Source organism: Tachyglossus aculeatus, chromosome X1, assembly GCF_015852505.1.
Source record: "Tachyglossus aculeatus isolate mTacAcu1 chromosome X1, mTacAcu1.pri, whole genome shotgun sequence".
NCBI classification, from domain to species: Eukaryota; Metazoa; Chordata; class Mammalia; order Monotremata; family Tachyglossidae; genus Tachyglossus; species Tachyglossus aculeatus.
Genome location: NC_052101.1, coordinates 66,878,571 through 66,898,463, shown reverse-complemented (window position 1 = coordinate 66,898,463; position 19,893 = coordinate 66,878,571). Strand labels below are relative to the sequence as shown.

The 19,893-nt window shown below is 41.8% G+C and overlaps 1 protein-coding gene and 1 non-coding gene across 6 annotated transcripts in view; both read right to left on the bottom strand.

Annotated features, from left to right (window-relative positions):
- The window catches only part of MAGI1 (membrane associated guanylate kinase, WW and PDZ domain containing 1), a 627,930-nt gene that overhangs the window by 219,530 nt on the left and 388,507 nt on the right, over positions 1-19,893 (bottom strand). The window lies entirely within an intron of this gene.
- On the bottom strand, positions 7,860-7,997 carry LOC119920507. Its single transcript, XR_005448249.1, has one exon. It is a non-coding gene; the product is annotated as a small nucleolar RNA SNORA7 (small nucleolar RNA).

Below are 19,893 nucleotides of genomic sequence, written 5' to 3'. Positions count from 1 at the left end.
CAAACCCAGTGCTTACAACAGTGCCTGACACATAGTAAGTGCTTAACAAGTACCACAACTATTATTAGGGAACATATCTACCAACTCTGTTGTACTCTCCCAAGCACTTAATACAGTGCTCTGCACACAATAAGTACTCAATAAAGACCACTGATTGATTGATTCTTAGAGTGTGTCCCTCTAGCTCATCTGTGTATTTCTTCTGCTAGGTGTAAGCTCCTTGATGGTATATGTTGGGTCAACCTACTCTATAATGGTATCCCAAGTGCTTAATACAGTGCTTTGCACACAGTGAAGGGCTCAATAAATATCGTTGTTTGATTAAGTCTTTCCAAGATTGGGACTGCTCCGCACACTTTGGCTCTTGCATGAATAAATATTATTATTACTAGTATTAGACTAGTCTCTTTTCTGTGGCAATGCCCCAACAGTCCACTACTATATCATATTTTTGAGACTGTACTTTATGTAGTTAAGGCACGCTAACCTGTACTTCCCAAGCACTTAGTAGAGTGCTCTGCACACAGTAAGCACTCAATAAATATGACTGAATTCCAACTTGTACTTCCCAAGTGCTTAGTACAGTGCTCTGCACACAGTAAGCGCTCAATAAATACGATTGAATGACTGACTGACTGAATGAATTTATTCCTTGCTTTTAGTTCACCACAGAGCAGATTCTCAGATTCATGTTCTGATATTCCAGGACCTCATTGCTATTAATTTTGTTTTGTCCCTTAATGTTCTGCAAGACTCATAAATAACACTGATGGAACTGCTTAAGGCGGCAAACATTTTTTTTTGTTGGTGTGTTCAGGTCTCAGTCATACAGAATTTTGGACATCACTGCAGCTTTAAAGACATTAAATTTGATTGACGCTTGATGGCTCATGACTATCCACCTCCCTTCTGCAAATTTTGTAGTTCCCCACCTTCAAACATTTGCTAGTCACCTACTCCAGGAGTCATTCCCTGACTAAACCTGCACTTCCTGCTCATATCAATAATAATCATATTATTATTTCTCTATTTGTTCACTTGTGCCTCTCATTTTCATCTATTTACTGGCTCCTTTACTCATTTGGTGATCTGTGCCCCCTTATCTCCCCCACAGATTGTAAATTTATCAAAGGCAGAAAATTCATCTTTTATTTCTTTGGCAAAATTGCAAGTGAGTAATATAGTACGTAAATATCTTAATGTTTGTCTTCCCAGTTAGAGTGAAAGCACCTAATGGGCAGGAAGTGTGTCCTGTACTGCTCTTGTACTTTTCCAAGTGCCTGATATAGTGCATTGAACTTAGTGGACACTCAATACATACCATTACTACTACCCTGTACCCAGTAGGCATAATAAATACGACTACTGCTGATGATGACAACGATAAATCTCCCAAAGCCACAGGGGCTATTTTTTAATCTATTTTCATTTTCTTCATTAATCCGTCAAGGTAGCTGAATTTGATGTCCATGTTAAAATTCTGTTTTACCAGCTGAACTATTTGGTCGTGTTGGCTGGTACATACTCTCTGTTTGCTTCAGGCCTACTGCCAGGGAACATCACTGTGCTGCCTCTACACACTGATTCATTAAGTTCTGGATAGGCACACACACTAGCCCCAATGAGCCACTTAATGACATCCAGCCGAGAGCCAATGCTAGGCCAGGATAACAGCAAACGAGGAAGTGCTGATGTCAACATCTTCACGCTGGAGTCAGTGTGATGCTAACAATTCCAATCCAATGAAAGTACCATGGTGCGGTCATAATGTTACTACTAAATCACTCCAACTCCATCCTTTCCCAACTGGACTTCTGGATAAAATCTGCACTTGGATTGGCACCCTTTATTTACCCCTCCCTCAGCCCCACAGCACTTGTTTATAGATCCGTAATTTATTTAGTTGTATCAATGCCTGACACCTCCTCTAGACTGTAATCTCATTGTAGGCAGGGAATGTGTCTACCAACTCTGCTATACTATACTTCCCCAAGCGCTTATTACAGTGCTCTGCTAAAGGTAAGCACTCAATAGATACAACTGATTGACTGACTGAATTACCTTCCCTTGATTTGAAAGGAAATTTTACATCTGATGCATACGCCCAGAGGTATTATAGATTTGTTAGCTGAGCTTTGCCAGCAATCTGTGATCTGGGCTTGCTTCATTTGTTACTTGGTAATTTTCATTTCCTGTAGCCACATAAAACATGGTTCATGTTGCTGCCAGTTTTTATTATTATTAGTTATAAATATTTTAGAGATTAATTTTGACTGTCTGCACGTGGTAAGACCCCACCAAATGCTACAGATTTCCCAGGACCTTAAACTGCCAAGATGCAGGGTCTCTGGCAGCAAAGCTATGTGCAAATACCAGCTTTCATTTCCTAAGTGCCAAAACCCATGTTTCTCTTCTTTCCCCATTCTCATAAGTGTATCTATCCAAAGATGGAATTCCACCATTTCTCACACTGCAACAGGGTTCTGTTTTGTTCTTGGGCATATTGTATTTGATAAAAATAGCAGGAAGTCAAAATACCAGCATTTTCACAGTAAAAACTATTTAGAAACTACCAGCTGTGGGAGGTTCCAGCCTGAAAAAGAGACAAGAAATGCCTCTTGCTGTTCCGCCTCTGCAGGCTCCAATTTGGATTCTTGGGAGATTTCTCTTTCCCATCACTGGTATCTGGCAGGTTGCTGGCCAAGGAAATAGCCTTGCAAGCCACTTCTCAATAAACCTTCTTTATACACCGATGGAATGGTTACTGAGTTCTAGATCTGTTAGCAAAAATCATGTCTTCTGGGTTCCAAGTCACTTGATGGGATTGGAGCTATTAACTGAATGCCTAGTGAAATCTCCCTACATTATTCAAGTCACTGGAGTGTGGTTAGGGCAGATACACAACTGTGTTAATGTGAGGTTTAGGTTCAGTTGAAATGCGACAAATGCAGCTCTGGGCTCTCCTGAGCTCACCGCTATGCAAATTTTTCAGTTCATACAAATGAGCAAACCATTTCTATTCCCAAATTTGGTTACAGGTCAATGAAGATTTTTGTAGACAGGCACCAGCAACTTCCATTGTAAAAGGCAACATCAGAATAGGGAAGCACCTTGGCCTACTGGATAAAGCACGGGTCCGGGAATCAGAAGGGCCTGGGTTCCAATCCTGGCTCGGCCACATGTCTGCTGTGTGACCTTGAGCAAATCATTTCATTTCTCTATGCCTCAGTTACCTCATCTGTAAAATGGGGGTTAAGACTGTTAGCCCCATGTGGGTCAGGGACTGTGTCCAAATTGATTAGCTTTATCTACTCCAGAGCACAGAACAGTGCCTGGCACATAAGAGCTTAACAAATACTATTTTTAAAAAGATGTTCCTATTGATTGGACAAAAAAATGGCCACCTAGTTTTAAATCTAATCCAGAACTTATTTTTCTACAGCTGGATTTATTTTTGCCGGTAGGTGCCAACTTTCACTTTGAGAGCACTGGAGAAAAGGGAACAAAGCTTGGCATGAGCTGCAGTCCGGTTTCAAAGAGCTGACAGGCCAGAAAGGACTGATTCAGGCTTTTCTTTCATTCTGAGGATCTCTCAATTTTTGTCATGTATCTGGAATGAGCAAGACTGAGGACCCAGAAACAACCACCATGGATGTGAAAGCAATAGCTTTGCTTTTATCCCTAAAATTCAATCAGGGAAATCACTCGTATTGACCCCATGTTTTTTGTCAATTTGAGACACAAAAAATAAAGAAAAAGCCTTAGGCATCATCACAAAATTAAACACCAATACCATTTGCAAAAGTTATAAAAGTTATTTGGATGTCAGTGGACTCTTCAAAGATATGAATTCAAGTTTTTTTTAAAAGAGTGAGTACATTCCAAACACCACCCTTGTTTTGTGATGTTCTTTTCAAAGTAAGATATAATTTATTTAAATGAAGTGAACAGACAAGCAATTGAATTTTACAGCTATGAAAAAGATGTGGCTGGAGGAAAAAAAAAAATCACTGAAATTGGAGATAATTTTTTCTCTGTATTTTTTAAGTTCTTACTAAGTGCCATGCACTGTACTAAGTACTGGGGTAGATAAAAGCTAATTTAGTTGGACACAAGGGAGAATGTGGGCAAGAGGTCTGTGTCAAAATAGATGAGATAGTGTGGTGAGTCAGTTGGTGACAGAGGAGTGAAGTGTACAGGCTGGGCTGTAGAAGGAAATCAGTGAGGTAAGATAGGAGGGGGAGAGCTGATTGAGTGCTTTAAAGGTGATGATAAAGAGTTTCTGATGCAGAGATGGATGGACAATCACTGGAGGTTCTAGAGGCGTGATGTGAAATGGACTGAATTTTTTTTTTTTTAGAAAAATGATCTGGGCAGCAGAGTGAGGTATGGACTGGAGTGACTTCTGAGAAGTGACACTTGTCCTACAAAGATAAAAGGCACTATGCCCTGCTCAGACTAGGTCCCAGAGAAGCAGCGTGGCTCAGTGGAAAGAGCACGGGTTTGGGAGTCAGAGGTTGTGAGTTCTAATCCCAGATCCGCCATTTGGCTGCTGCGTAACCTTGAGCAAGTCACTTAAATTCTCTGTGCCTCAGTTACCTCATCTGTAAAATGGGAAATAAGACTGTGAACCCGACATGGGATAACCTGATTATATCTACCCCAGTGCTTAGAACAGTGCTTGGCACATACCCATCCCCCCATCTTACCTCCTTCCCTTCCCCACAGCACCTGTATATATGTATATATGTTTGTACATATTTATTACTCTATTTATTTTACTTGTACATATCTATTCTATTTATTTTATTTTGTTAGTATGTTTGGTTTTGTCCTCTGTCTCCCCCTTTTAGACTGTGAGCCCACTGTTGGGTAGGGACTGTCTCTGTATGTTGCCAACTTGTACTTCCCAAGCGCTTAGTACAGTGCTCTGCACACAGTAAGCGCACAATAAATACGATTGATGATGATGATAGTAAGCGCTTAACAAACACCATTATCATTATGGCATTTTTTTATGGTATTTGCTAAGCACTTACTATGTGCTAGGCACTCTACTAAGTGCTGGGGTAGATACAAGCTAGTCAAGTTGGACACTGTCCCTGTCCGACATAGACCACAATCTTAATTCCCATTTTACAGATGAAGTAATTGAAGCAGAGAAAAGTTAAGTGACTTGCCCAAGGTCACACAGCAGACAAGCGGCAGAGCCAGAATTCGAACCAAGGCCCTTGTGACTCATGCTATATTCACTAGGCCATGCTGATTCTCTAAGATCTAGGTATCTATAGTATACTGAGTTCTTACAGTGCATGACTCAGATAGAATGCTACTAGGAATCATAATAAGTTCTTCCGACAGTTGCGAGTTCTCTCCGTGTAAGTAGTTGTACACGTGTAGTGGTGTCATTCTTGGTGTGCCACTCCTAGGCTTCCCTAGTCTCTCCGACAGCCTTATGGAACTGTATCAGCCTTACTGAATCACACTTTCTGTTGCTTTGTGTTTTTGCAACTTTACATTGCTATATTTAATGCAGTAGCGGTCAAGAAACGGCATTGGCCTAATGGAAAGAGCACAGGTCTGGGACTCAGAGGACCTGGGTTCTAATCACAGCTCCACCACTTGTCTGCTGTGTGACCTTCTCTGTGCCTCAGTTCCCTCATCTGCAAAATGGGGATTAAATCCTCTTTCCTTTCATTCAATCACACTTACTGTGTGCAGAGCACTGTACTAAGCACTTGGGAGAGTACAATATAACAATAGCAGACATATTCCCTGCCCAACTTAGACTATGACCCCCATATTGGAAAGGGACTGTGCCCAACTTAATCATCTTGTTATCTACCCAAATGCCTGGCACCTAATAAGCACTTAGATACCATAAAAAGTAAAATACACTTAGTGAATGTAACTAAAAAAAGAACATATAGCTGAGCAGGAGAGCAGTGTTGTAGCAAGCAATGGTGAATTTGAAGTGGCTGAAGTCAGCATGGGGCCTGGATTTCTACCAACAGTGCCCTATGGCATGCGCACAGGAGTGAGGAGGTGTACCGTGGAGGTGATCCAGGGCTGGATCATGTTTTGTGAAACCGACGGAGTTAGAGAGGACGGTGGGCGGTGAGGGAGTTGAGCTCAGCCAAGAAGTGGTGTTGCGGGCATGCCTCAAGAAAGGGGAGGTTGGGTAGGGAGTCCAAGTGAGATATGATCGCCTGGCATAAGTGAACAAGGTCTAGAGATTGGAAATCCCTTCAAACAATAACAAAAAAATAGCTGTAAAAGACGGAAAAAGTACACTTTAGACTGGGCAATAATTAGACATTAGTTTTTAAGCCTGCCGGCTTTGTGACCTTTGACAAGTCAGTTAACTTTTCTGGGCTTCGGTTTTACCTCATATGTAAAATGGGGATTAAGACTGTGAGTCCCATGTGTGACATGGACTGTGTCCAACCTGATTAGCTTGTATCTACCCCAGTGCTTTGTACAGTGTCTAGCACTTAGTAAGTGTTTAACAAATACCATAAAAATTCCTTTTCTAGCAAATGCAGAATTGTTAGTTGTATTTCTTTACTATCAAATGGCACACCAGGATCACAACAATGTCTAGAACTAATTCAGTCTCTCAGCACTGAAACTATGATCACCTCAACATAGCTATATTGGGTGAAATACACGAGGAGAAGGAATGACAGCAGAATTCCCAAACAACTGCAGTACAGAAAGCTGTAAATAGGAAATCAAAAGCACTAAAGGACACACTAAAACAAAGCCTCAGACAATGCTGCATCCCAGCTTAAAGCTGGGACTAACTGCTAAGAATATGCCAGCATGACACTCTGCCATCAAGAAAAGAGCAGCTCTTTTCAAGCAAAAGCTTTGCAAGGAATGAGATACGAGGAGACAAAATGGAAAATGGTGCCAAGCGCTGAAAACATCAAATGTGATAACACAACAAAGGATAGCATTTTTGTGCATCCATGGTGGTGAAGACTGTGGGTTCTGCATTATCCTTTTCAGCCCCGCACACTTTATAGGTGAATTTCACCATTAAGTGGTGCCACCTTCTAATATGAAGCTGTATAGGTAGGTATAGACGAGTATATATACTTGGCCTTCCCAGACTGAGCCCCTTCCTTCCTTTCCCCCTCCTCCCCCTCTCCATCCCCCCCACCTTACCTCCTTCCCTTCCCCACAACACCTGTATATATGTATATATGTTTGTACATATTTATTACTCTATTTATTTATTTTACTTGTACATATCTATTCTATTTATTTTATTTTGTTAGTATGTTTGGTTTTGTCTCCCCCTTTTAGACTGTAAGCCCACTGTTGGGTAGGGACTGTCTCTATATGTTGCCAATTTGTACTTCCCAAGCGCTTAGTACAGTGCTCTGCACACAATAAGCGCTCAATAAATACGATTGATGATGATGATGATGATGATGAATATGCTTAATACTCTGGAAAGCAAAAAGAATATGCTTAATACTCTGGAAAGCAAAAAGAGGAAACACTGTCGGACAATGGAGCATGTTTAAACTCTAAATAATATTCAATTTACAGAGAACTGATACTGAAACATAATTTCAAAGGCTTTGTTCAGACTGACCCTTATGTAGTTAGTCAATTATTTGCCTTGTTTTATGCTGTCGAGTTGTCTCTGAGCCATAGCAATACCACGGACACATCTCTACCAGAATGCCCCACCTCCATCTGCAATCATTCCAGTAGTGAAACCACAGAGCTTTCTTGGTAAAAATACAGAAGTGGTTTACCATTGCCTTCATCCACACAGTAAACCTCAGTCTCCTCCCTCAACTCTCTCCCATGTTGCTTCTGCCCAGCATAGGGGAGTTTTGACTTGTAGCAGATTGCCTTCCACTAGCTAGCCACTGCCCAAGCTAGGAATGGAATGGGTATGACTCTGCTTGACTCTTCCTCCTGTAGTCGAGACTGGTAGAGTACTGGAAACTCTCTAGGTGTGACCTTGAGAGGACTGTCATTTATTTAGTCAACTGATAATTGGTAATATTTCTCTGGTCAAACTTGAGCTTAGAGGGAGCAAACTTCTCATTGGTATAGAGCACCTGGCCGACCTTTCCTCAAAATTTGATACTACATGCTTGTGAAAAGATACAAATTTTGACTTTCCTGCCACTATTTCTCAGGCATTCACAGCTATTTATTATAGTACTAGCTGAGAGAGAGAGAGAGAGAGAGAGAGAGAGAGAATAAATACTAGTACCTAATCAGCTAGTGATTTAAAAAAGCACGTAACTGATGGAATGCAGCTAATATAGTCTGAGGGAGAAAGAGAGATTGTAGTCCATGTGCTGGTCAGTTCTCTCCTTGAAGCTGAAGACCCTTCCTTCTCCTTCTCCTCATTTCAGTTAAGGAAATACAATATCTGTGGCTCATTTGTCTATAGAAGTTTCTCTAAAAACCCATCCAGCAGGCAATTCAAAGCATGAAGTGAAAAGTGTAAGAATAAAAATGGGAAACCATTGGAGACATTGTATTCTCAGTTTCTGTGTCAGTTTTCAAGAATAGAAACTCAGCCAGTTACATGGGTGAATCATTCAATCCTGAATTTGACCCCGTTAAAGTCTTGGCCTTTTGCTAACTAAAGCAAGAGAATGTTAGGTATACTAGGAAACAATAGTGAAGTAAGTACACAGGTGTTTTAGGCATGTAAAAAAAACAGGAAGGAATTGTTGCAATTAGAATGGAGATTATTTAAACACAGTCTCATGAATTATTCTTTTTAAAATGATCCACATTAAAACATCCACACTAAGGATAAGGGTCTTTCAATTTTTTTTGAGAAAATTGTTGAAATTAACTCCTATTCTTATGTAGCTATCTGTTAAATGAGTGAAGGGGAGTGAAGGTAAAAGCTCTGTGAAGGCAGTGATTGTGTCTCCTAACTCCACTGTACTCTCCCGAGTACTTAGCACAGTGCTGCTCTGCCCACAATAAGTCCTCAATAAATACTGTTAGCGATTGATGGGACTGATATAAATGTCAGGAACCTCAATTCAGTGACTGCACCAAGGGTTAATATCCAGGACCTGTCAGACCCCATCCTCTAGACTGTATGCTCTTGAGGGTAGGGAACATGCCTACAATTTTTTTTTTATTGTATGCACTCAAGTGTTTGGTACAGAGCTCTGCACACAGCAAGCACTCAATAAGTATGATTAAACCTGAATGCCATTCTGCATCTACTATGTTTCTGGCAACATTTCTGACTCATGACAACAATTTCCAACTATTTTTAAGTGGGGAGTGTACTAATTCTACTGAACTCTCCAAAGCACTCTCAAGGCCAGATGATTGGGGTTTTTTGTGGTATGTGTACTGCACTGTACTAAACACTGAAGTACATACAAGATAATAAGGTTGGACATATACCATGTCTCATATGGGGCTCACAGTCTTATTCCCCATTTTACAGATGAGGTAACTGAGGCATAGAGAAATGAAGTGACTTGCTTAAGGTCACACAGCCAGCAAGTGGCGGAGTAAGGATTAGAACCCAGGTTCTTCTGATTCCCACATCTGTGCTGTATCCACTAAGCCATGGTGCTTCTCAGCAAGAGGTTTTTACCCAATCCCTCCTCACTGATTCTTGTTTGCTTACTGCTGGTTGACCATTTTGGCTCACCCAATGCCAGCTTTTTCACCTTCCTGTCTCACCTCTCACTGGTTCAGATAAATAGTCTGTTGCTGATATTGTTTCATCTCCCATCTAACTGGACTGGCTCTACCTACCCTTTGCTTCAGCACTGGAGCTGCACCAATAACTCAGTATCCTGATTCCTACCAGCTGGTTCTCTACCTGATTGAAATCAGGCGTTTGATAGGGTAGGAAAAGAAATTTAGATGATGCTTCCAGATAGGTCCCAAATAGCACCTACTGAAGACAGATAAACACTTAGGCATTATATTCTGTGCTTGATTCTAGAAACCCAAGGAAATTTCACAGAAAAATTGCAATCAACTATACTTCTGTTACTTTGATGGTGCCACCTAACTCCCTGATTCAACAACTGCAAATACAAGTTGTCAATATGAAAGAACAGACTGTTCTTTTTGTGAATGGTAATTCAAAAGTTCTCCTTCAAGGGAAAGATGTGCTTTTTTAAAGTCTCTCTTCCCCGACATGTCTCTCATTAACTGCTTGGACAGGGATGAATGTATGATGAAGACTTGCAAATGTTCTCAAAAATCATTAGAAATGTGAAAATGTGATTCAACTATTACCCGTCTGTCTCCTCTACCTCCTTCTATTACATTTAATCTAAGTATCTATCTGCTTGCGCATTCTCTCAAAAATCAATTCCCTTGAAAGTCTAGCAAAAAGTGAATTGATGGGGGGGGGGGGGGGGCTGTATATAATCACTATCTTTTAGACCAGCTGCCTGATTATCTTAGGTATGTTGCCTTATTTTCTTTGGTTCTAGGTGCTGTGACAAGCTTCTATTTCATTTATTACAACCTAAATATATTTTGATACTTTCATCAGTCGTTATTGAGACTTTATGTAGAGCACTATCCTAAATTCTTGGGAAAGTACACTACAACAGAGTTGGTAGACGTGATCCCTGCCCAAAAGGAGCTTACAGCCTACAGGGGGAGACTGACATTAAAGCAGAATATAGGAATACCTATGTAAGTACTGTGTGGCTGGGATGAGTATCAAAGTGCTGAAGGGATACATGGCCAACTTTGTAGTTTCACACAGAGGGAAGCCTGGTTTAGGGGAATAAAGGATTTAGTCTGGGAAGATCTCTTTGCAGCATAATAGTGGAAAAATACTGCTTGGAAAGATAGTGTTACCCCTGCTACTCCACCTAAAAATAGTTCAAACATAATTACTTGGTATATAAGATTAAAGTCTTAGTCTGAATGATTCATTGTATTTACTAGGTGTTATGTGCAGAGCACTTTACTGAGTGCTTGGGAGAGTACACGATCACTGCCCTCAAGGAATTTACAATCTGATGGGGAAAAGAAAGCCACTAAAAATATTACAGATACAGGAAACAACTGAGTATGAAGACATGTACATATGAGCTATCAGTAGGAGTAGGCAATAGGATGGGGAGATGAGAGATGAGTCAGGAAAGGCCTCCTGGATATGTGATTTTAGATGGGCTTTGAAGATGAGGAATATAGTGGTCTTCCGGATATAAGAAGGAGGGAGATCCAGGCAGGAATGAGGCATGAGCAAGAGGTCATTGCTGAGAGAGGTGAGAATAATGTAGAGTTTGCTTGGCTCTTTTGCAGAAATAGGTTGCTGACCCCTGGGCTAGTCAATGATCACCAAGAACCCAACTTAACATTGAATTTAAGATGAACATTCCACCATATATTTCATAATGGAAAAACAGGAAATTAAATATAAGTTCAATCTTAAACATTATCATTTCAGTAATAAAATGTCATATATTGACATTGTCATATTTAATTTTTCTCAGTGAATCCTTTGGAGACATTTTTACCACTTCTAATGAAGCCTTCATGACTATACTGTTTCCACTGTCTCCATAATCGTCCCCCACCCTCTTCTCCAAATATCCTGGCTGTGCCACTTGTCAAGTGCTCAACAAGTACCGTTAAATATAGATATATTTCCCTTCAGAGGGCCTCCCTGCCACCACAGGGACCATAACACATGCACAAACATGTATAAAGGCTCAGGTGCACACATGAATACCCACAAGTATTCAGCTTATGTTTCATATGAAAATACAGCTAAGCTTACCTCAGAGTAAAAAGACGAGAACTTGCCATGAGCTATGTTTAAAATCACTCTGACGCCCGACAAGAGTGACTCAATGTTTTCCAGTCATTTACTGGCTCTGTCTAGTTAAACTGCATGTGAGATGTATGCTGTCTTTTGCAGGTGTCCTGGTGAGCCCTAAAATCCGCATAGAACACAACTCCAAGCTTAGCAGTCGGTATTTTTCCTTCTAGAGAAGCAAATGACTCTTTGATTTTCAATTATCTGCATACAGATACCACTCCATTAGTGCAGATAATTGAAAGTAATTTCTTAGTAGTAATTTTAAGCTTGCCTTGTGTTTTATAGAACTGAAAATTGGGGAGAGAACCAATGTTTCATTAAAAATAACATCACTTATGGCCTTAGAGGAGAACGTCCAACTTCCATCTGAACCACTGGAACATACTGATGGATCTAGCTCAAATTTTCATAGGGTTAGAACTACACATGCGTATATTCAGAACTAGATCTGGAAATACCTTAAAGTCCATGGTGAAAGAGGGCAATATCATTTTTCATGAACAATATGAGTGTAAATTATTTTTCATTTTGACATGACTGTAGAACAAGAGTATGTCATATTAAAACAATATATAATCATAAATTATTTATTTGTATTAATGTCTATCTCTCCCTCTTGACAGTAAGGTCCTTGTGGGCAGGGAGCATGTCTGCCAATTCTGTTGTACTGTACAGTTCCAAGTGCTTTGTACAGTGCTCTGCCCATAGTAAGCACTCTATAAGTGCCATTGATTTGTTCTGGTGTCCTTAAAGTTACTGAAAAGGGTGCTCCTTTCCATGCCTCACAGCCTAGTGTCTTCCTGTACAACAATAATTAATCAAAATTCATTACACATTATTTTTAAATCAGTAATTTATTATACCCATCTTCCAATTTCAAGAACGTTCTCCATGATAAAAAAAATGTAAAAATAAATTGCATAAGGTTTTCTTCATCTCTTTGGTGCATGTATTTCACAGCCTATAGAAACATTAATAAATATTAATACCAGGAGGGAAATCCTTCTCAAGTATGCAGAACAGCAACAGCCACTCCAGAAAAGCTTCAGCTAGAAAGCATAGTGAACCAGACATCACATTTGATAGAATATTCAAGAGGAAATGATAATAATGAAGTGTCAATTTTCTAAATATGTAATCTCATATTACTGAATAAAATGACAGGCAACATCACTATGTAAAATATACTGAATATGAATTATTCTCTGCAGTGGGTATCCAAGAGAAAAAAAAATCTGAAAAAGGACAAAGTGCTGTCAATAAGACATCAATCTGAAGTTGTTAAGTGAAGGCAAGATCTAAGGCTGTTGTATTTTACTGCTTTAAATGACTGAAATTCAATGAGCTATAGTGTTGTCAGACAAAAAGTCAAGAGCCCTGCTCCATTTAATCTGCTGAATTACTGAATTAATGGCTTGACTTGTTGCTTTTTTCTTTTCAACAGACTTTTAAAAATTCTCTGACAGTTTCCCTACTGTCAGAGGGTATTAGTACTATTCCAAGTGATGTGCTTATGCTCAAATATTTTGGATTTGATTATCAATAGAAGTATTTTTTAAAGAATAAACATAATGGGGAATTTATTATTATCATCCTGACAATCACTCTGAAAAACGAAAGAAAAAAATCAACAACTCGATCAATTCGTGGAGTTTTGCTTGATTCAATTTATTCATTCTCTAGCATTTCTACATTTCTAAAAGGCAGCCAGATCTTGGTGTATTGGTATGTGTGACTTTGGGCAAGTCACTTAACTTCTCTGTGCCTCAGTTACCTCATCTGTAAAATGGGGATTGAGACTGTGAGCCCCACATGGGACAGGGACTGTGGTGTATCCAACCCAATTCGACTTCTGACTACCCCAGCACTTAGTATAGTGCCTGGCACATAGTAAGTGCTTAACAAATGCCATACTACTACTACTATTATTACTACTACTAAGAAGAAGAATAATAACATTATAACATGTTATTGATAATAATAATAAATAATATTATTATTAATTATTAATTAATTAATTAATCATTAATGATACTAATTAATAATAATAACATAATAACAATCCAAACCCTCCCCACCCCTCTCACCCTTCCCCCTCCCTCCCCACCCTCGACAGCTGCTGCCAAGTGTGGCCTCTGGAACCCCCGCTCCGTTTTAAGTAAGATTCCTTTCATCCTGGACCTTTTCCTTTCCAGTTCTCTACTCCTCCTCGCCCTAACTGAAACATGGCTGTCTCCGGACGAAACAGTCTCTTCTGCTGCTCTCTGCAGTGCAGGCCTCTTCTTCTCCCACTCCCCCAGACTCACCGGAAAAGGAGGAGGTGTCGGTTTCCTTCTCGCCCCCCAATGTCGCTTTAGCACTATCCCTCCTCCCCCTTCCCTTTCCTTCGAAGCCCATATTATTCGCCTCTACCACCCCCTCCAGATTCTTGTAGCCGTCATCTACCGCCCTCCCGGCCCCACTTCCAACTTCTTTAACGTCTTTGACCCCTTCCTCACCTTCCTTCTCTCCTTCTCCATGCCCACTCTGATCCTCGGAGACTTCAATATCCACATGGATATCCCTAACAACTCCTCTGCCGCCCGCCTTTTATCTGTCCTTGACGCTGCCAACCTCTTCCTCCACCCCACCTCACCCACTCACCCACTTGGTCATACCCTCGACCTCATCATCTCCTACCGCTGCACTGTGTCCACCCTCACCAACTCTGAAATCCCTCTCTCTGATCATAATCTTCTCACCTGCCTCCTCACTCACACTCCTTTCCCCTGTAAATCCGTATTACTCCCTCACAGAGATCTCCACTCTCTGGACCTCACCCATCTTTCGGAGCGCCTCACACCCCAACTCGCCGCCCTCTCCTCTCTACCCAGTCTTGATGATCAGATTACTGCTCATAACTCTACCCTTTCTACTCAGCTAGACTCACTCGCTCCCCTTTCCCTTCGCCGCTCTCATACCACTAACCCACAGCCCTGGATCACTGCCACTGTCCGCCTCCTTCGCTCTTACTCGCGAGCTGCCGAACGCTGCTGGCGAAAGTCTAAACACCATGCCAACCTCGTTCACTTCAAGTTTATCCTTTCCTGCCTTAACTCAGCCCTCTCTTCTGCCAGACAAAACTATTTCTCCTCCCTTATTGACATCCATGCCCATCACCCCCGCCAGCTCTTCCGTACATTCAACTCCCTTCTCAGGCCCCCGGTTCCTCCCCCTCCTCCTTCCCTCACCCCAAACGATCTGGCCTCCTACTTCATTAACAAAATTAAATCCATCAGGTCCTACCTCCCCAAAGTCTCTTCCCCCACTTCTCCAACCCCCCGGCTCTCAACACTCTCTGCTACTCTCCCATCCTTCCCAGCAGTATCCTCAGAGGAGCTCTCCTCCCTCCTCTCAAGTGCTACTCCGGCCACCTGTGCTTCTGACCCCATTCCCTCTCATATCATGAAATCTCTCGCTCCATCCCTTCTCCCCTCCTTAATTTCCATCTTCAACTGCTCACTCTCCACTGGTTCCTTCCCCTCTGCCTTCAAACATGCCCATGTCTCTCCCATCCTAAAAAAACCCTCTCTTGACCCCACCTCACCTTCTAGTTATCGCCCCATCTCCCTCCTACCATTCTTTCCCAAACTCCTTGAATGAGTTGTCAACACTCGCTGCCCAGAATTCCTCAACAACAACTCTCTCCTCGACCCCCTCCAGTCTGGCTTCCATCCCCTTCATTCTATGGAAACTGCCGTCTCAAAGGTCACCAATGACCTCCTGCTTGCCAAATCCAACGGCTCATACTTTGTCCTAATCCTCCTCGACCTCTCAGCTGCCTTCGACACTGTGGACCACCCCCTTCTCCTCAACACGCTATCTGACCTTGGCTTCACAGACTCCGTCCTCTCCTGGTTCTCCTCTTATCTCTCCGGTCGTTCTTTCTCAGTCTCTTTTGCAGGCTCCTCCTCCCCCTCCCATCCTCTTACTGTGGGGGTTCCCCAAGGTTCAGTGCTTGGTCCCCTTCTGTTCTCAATCTACACGCACTCCCTTGGTGACCTCATTCGCTCCCACGGCTTCAACTATCATCTCTACGCTGATGACACCCAGATCTACATCTCTGCCCCTGCTCTCTCCCCCTCTCTCCAGGCTCGCATCTCCTCCTGCCTTCAGGACATCTCCCTCTGGATGTCTGCCCGCCACCTAAAGCTCAACATGTCGAAGACTGAACTCCTTGTCTTCCCTCCCAAACCTTGTCCTCTCCCTGACTTTCCCATCTCTGTTGACGGCACTACCATCCTTCCCGTCTCACAAGCCCGCAACCTTGGTGTCATCCTCGACTCCGCTCTCTCATTCACCCCTCACATCCAAGCCGTCACCAAAACCTGCCGGTCTCAGCTCCGCAACATTGCCAAGATCTGCCCTTTCCTCTCCATCCATACCGCTACCCTGCTCATTCAAGCTCTCATCCTATCCCGTCTGGACTACTGCACCAGCCTTCTCTCTGATCTCCCATCCTCATGTCTCTCTCCACTTCAATCCATACTTCATGCTGCTGCCCAGATTATCTTTGTCCAGAAACGCTCTGGGCATATTACTCCCCTCCTCAAAAATCTCCAGTGGCTACCAATCAATCTGCGCATCAGGCAGAAACTCCTCACCCTGGGCTTCAAGGCTCTCCATCACCTCGTCCCCTCCTGCCTCATCTCCCTTCTCTCCTTCTACAGCCCAGCCCGCACCCTCCGCTCCTCCGCCACTAACCTCCTCACCGTACCTCGTTCTCACCTGTCCTGCCATCGACCCCCGGCTCACATCATCCCCCGGGCCTGGAATGGCCTCCCTCTGCCCATCCGCCAAGCTAGCTCTCTTCCTCCCTTCAAGGCCCTGCTGAGAGCTCACCGCCTCCAGGAGGCCTTCCCAGACTGAGCCCCTTCCTTCCTCTCCCCCTTGTCCCCCTCTCCATTCCCCCATCTTACCTCCTTCCCTTCCCCACAGCACCTGTATATATGTATATATGTTTGTACATATTTATTACTCTATTTATTTATTTATTTTACTTGTACATATCTATCCTATTTATTTTATTTTGTTAGTAGGTTTGGTTTTGTTCTCTGTCTCCCCCTTTTAGACTGTGAGCCCACTGTTGGGTAGGGACTGTCTCTATATGTTGCCAATTTGTACTTCCCAAGCGCTTAGTACAGTGCTCTGCACATAGTAAGCGCTCAATAAATACGATTGATGATGACGATTGATGATAACATTAATTCTAACTCTATTGCATTGTACTCTGCCGAGTGCTTAGTTCAGTACTCGGCACACAGTAAGAGCTCAATAAATACTACCACTGACTGACTGACTGATTGAATTCCACTAAGTAGATACTCATAGCTAGGGGAAACGGCTCCAACTTAACCTCTTTTCACCCTCTTGATTTATACAGAACAGAAATACCCACTATATGCTCAGCTGTCTCTGACCTTGTCCTTGCCCCTGTCATTCTTCCTGTCAACAGCCCATGTCAGTGGTCCTGTCTCCTACAAAACCAGTCTCTCTCTCTCTCTCCCCCCGAGGAGCAGTTCTGCCACCCTTTTCTCACACCATTTTCCCTGGTGGCTCGATCCTCTCAGATTCCAACACTTCTGCCAAACCAACCTTCTCCTACTCTTACAAACTGGTCTTCCTGCCCTTTCATGGCCTAGCTCTCCTGGCCAGTATCCAACCAGGCATGGTCTCTGACCAATTCAGAGTATTTAGTGGTGACAATTATTTTACCTCCCTCTCCTTCAACCAGCCTTCCCCAATTAATTCAATTATTAATTTTATTCAGTCGAATAATATTCTTCTTATGGTTGTCTCTCCTGGTAGAGTGTAAGCTACTTCTAGTCAGGTAATTTTGTACATCCTAAGTCCCTAGTACAATGCACCGCACCAAGAAAGCACTACGACTAAAACTTTTGTAAGGTGACCTCTGCCCTGGTCTCCCTTATTGATGCCTTCCATGCTTTCTCACACTCATATCAAAATGGAAAAGAAGCAAGGATGGAAGTGGGAGCATTCAAGGTCCCTTTGGAGTCCCTTTTGGATGTGACTGTTCCCTGTCTGAAGCAACTAGAATAGCCACTGTGCTTTAGAAACCTCAGACTCTAAGGTTTTCCATTTGCATGTATAAAATGTAATAAAAAAAAGATGTAAAATATCTCCACCTTTAAGATGGAAAGCAAGTAAGTTGGTGATACTAGGAAGTAAGAAGAGAATGGAAAGCACAGTAATTTGAAGGTCTTCTACAGTTGATTTAGTTTATTTAGTGCTCTGCCATGGGTTGCTTTATGGTACTAGAAATTTCAGTTGATTATCTGAGAATAATAACAATAATAATAATGGCATTTATTAAGCGCTTACTATGTGCAAAGCACTGTTCTAAGTGCTGGGGAGTTTACAAGGTGATCAAGTTGTCCCACGGGGGGCTCACAGTCTTAATCCCCATTTTACAGATGACGTAACTGATAGCTATTGAGTATGACATTTGTGCAGTCCCCATTCAATCCTTACTGGAATTCCAAAACCAACTTGCTACCACTCCTCCACCTGACTCACTTAATAGGAAGTTAGGAATGTTGATCACCCTAGAGAGGTCAATGCTATGTTTGGCAATAGGCAAAACTCCAGTTGACCAGCTACATATAGCAGCAAGTACAGTCTTGTCTGAGAATAAACATGCACTGATCTAGAGGTCATTTTCTGGCCATGTGAAGGACTGCAATTAAACAGAATGGAACAATTAAACAGGATGGAAAAATGGTTAATCCTCTTTCAATGCTTTCCCAAAATACATCAAATCATTTGAAAGAAAAAAAAAATAAAACCCCTTACTACTGAAACTAGGAAGAGAAAGGATCACAGTAAATCAGATCTTGGAGCAACAACCAAGGTACAACAACTTGGATATTCAAGGTAAAGTTCACAGTTTCAGTGCTGAAAGCTAGACTTTCATCTGGGCTTCTCTGATTTCTGTCTGCTCAGCAGGTAGGAGGATGTGAATTTGTGGGGACCACAAAATTCTGCTACTGCTTTAAACAGCACTAGACTCTTTTAGGAAGATCAGGTTAATCTGACCACCGAATTCTAATAAAAATCAAACCACAAAAATAATCTCAAACCATGTTAACCACCTAATCATCAATATTAGGTACTGAACCAAAATTACAAAAAAGACGACATTTTCCCCCAAAGAAACAGTCCAGCACAAGGAACAAAAACCCAGCAAATAATCTTTTCACGTATTTTTTTCCTTCAAAAACAGTGGTGATATGCAATACAGCCTAGGGAATAAAAAAAAATACAAATTTAAATATACAAGAAAATATAAAAATGTTTGATTTGCGATCAAAAGGCTTCAATTTTTTTCTGTATTCCCTTATATGGCTGTGACTATATGCATTAGTTACATTCCAGAAGAGCCATCAGAACCCTCATAAAAAAGATATTCAGTCAATTAGCAAATAATCACCAAGTGTGAGGGAAAGATACATTTTCAATTTATGTGAAATATACTGCATTGTCCCTAACCTCACTTCCAAATACAAACCCACATTGTCTAATAATATACGATATATGCTACGGGCACATAAACTAGAGCCTTGGGACTGAGTGTTTTGTTCACAAATTCAGCTGGTTTCTGGTCTTGTACTTAGGTCAGTGAAACTTAAGAACATAGGTGGAGGGAGGGAAAGCATGTAACCTAGGCCTACTGGCCCTTTAAGGAAATGTCCAGGCTCCTCCTGCTTTGCCCATTCACTTACAAGTCTCGAATACATATTCAACCTACAAGCATATAGTTCTAGAGACCTCAGACATAGCCTTTCTTTTCTAACTGAATCCTTCAAAAAACACATATCTTTTTACCTAGAGAGAACGCAGTCATGTCCAGAAAACATAATCTTACAATTTTTTGCATTTCCTTTGTTGCTAGAAACAAAGCAACATTGCCAAGATCCGCCCATTCCTCTCCATCCAAACCGCTACCCTGCTCGTTCAAGCTCTCATCCTATCCCGTCTGGACTACTGCATCAGCCTTCTCTCTGATCTCCCATCCTCATGTC